We start from the raw sequence: 1,825 nt of genomic DNA on the forward strand, positions 1-1,825 counted from the left end.
GCTGTTCCACTGCCTACTTTTCAGTTCTTAGCTTAGATCTTGTTGCAACAACTCCTAAACTCATGAATTCGAACCCTAAAGCATAGCATGAATCATTTTTTTCCTATATCTAGTATTTTTTCAGTCAATGGTAAACGTTGGACTCTTGTGAATGCTTTGAGCATTATTGTACATTCGTTTCTGCAGTTTGGTAAAGGAATAGATTAGGGTTTGCAGCACTTTGTGGGATTCTTGTGGCAACTTGATTTGGTATAGTTTTTCCTTCGGTAATAAAATTTTACATGTGTTTATTTATGCCATCGTCTCTTTCTGTTTAGCTTAAATAAATGAATCAAGGATAAAGGTAGAATTCATTGATGTTGCAGTGCTCTACCTAGGGTTTATTTAGTTATTTATGTTTTCAGCTATTTGAAGAGGATCCCTGAGACTTTCATGCCCTCTCCAACTCCTCAAAAGTATTAAAATCTCTCCATCTCACTCAATTTTAAGTACTAAACCATTTTCCTACCTCACCCCATAGAGACCTTTGCAAGACTGTGTCCATTCCCCGAACCCAAATCTGCCTTTCACATTTGAGCCAACAAACCAAGTTAAATTCAATCAAACTCCTCAGAGCATATACCTAGCCTAAAATCAGTCTTCAAATTAGTCATCTCAAGCTCTACTCATCATATTCTTCTAATATTGACAAGGAGAGATCCCTCTCCTGACCTGGTAAGGCTAGCTACTAGGTTAAGCGTGGTTTGATGTTATCCTAGATCTTGCCTTCCTTAAGCCTGAGGTAGATTTAGGCCCTAACAGAACTGAAGGTTCCTCCTCTGCATGCAACTTGAGCTCCCTCTAAAGTGACACTTGCATGGCTTTCTGCTCATGGAACTTCAGATCCCTATGTACCACAGTCCTCTGAGTGGAAGGCAGGTACACCCGATAGTTGTGGGGTGCATCCGTGTACCCCACAAGTATTCCCATCTCAGATGTTGGGTCTAGCTTCTTCCTGGCATCTTTGGTCACATGACAGTAAACTAATGATCTAAATATTCAGAAGTGACTTACATCAGGTCGCTTCCTAGAATAGATCTCCATAGGTGTCTTCATCCCTAGTATACGGTGCAGGATTCTATTCTACAAGTATACTGCTATATTGCATGCCTCAGCCCACAAATGTAGTGGTATGCTTTGGTCATGCAACATTGCTCGAGCTTTTCCCACAATCAATTTGTTCTTCCTTTCGGCCACCGCATTCTGCTGTGGCTTATGGGGTGCTGCCATTTCCCGTTTAATTCCTTCTCTAGAGCAAAAGTTTTTAAACTGTTGGGAGACATACTCTCCACCATTGTTACTACACAAGGCTTTTATTTTCTTTTCAGATTCTTTCTCTACCAAGGCTTTAAACTCACAAAACCTCAAGAAGGTCTGATCTTTCTTTTACATAAAATAGATCCAGCATCTATGAGAAAAATCATCAATAAAAATAACATAGTACCTTTGTTTAGTGATGGAGGCTGTAGAGAAGGGTCCACAAACATCTGAGTGAACTCACTCTAGGATTGCTCCAGCTCTACTGTCTCGATCTAGAAAGGAAGATTTCCCATGCTTACCCAAGGTACAACCTTTGCATGTAGTCATCCGCTCAAGTTTTCCCTTGGGTAATCCAGTAGAAATCTGTTGCATGATCTTCAGGGCTCCATGGTGCAAGTGGCCCAGTCTTCTATGCCATAGTTTGCCAACATCTTGGCTCTGCACCATCTCAGCTTTGGAACTCAAAGCGGCAGAGTCATCTACCTCCAGCTTGTAGAGATTCTTGACTCGAATCCCTGTTTTCTTT

The sequence above is a fragment of the Pinus tabuliformis genome, chromosome 2_1, assembly GCF_031772625.1.
Source record: "Pinus tabuliformis cultivar Carrire ecotype Pingquan chromosome 2_1, CPIR1, whole genome shotgun sequence".
Lineage (NCBI taxonomy): Eukaryota > Viridiplantae > Streptophyta > Pinopsida > Pinales > Pinaceae > Pinus > Pinus tabuliformis.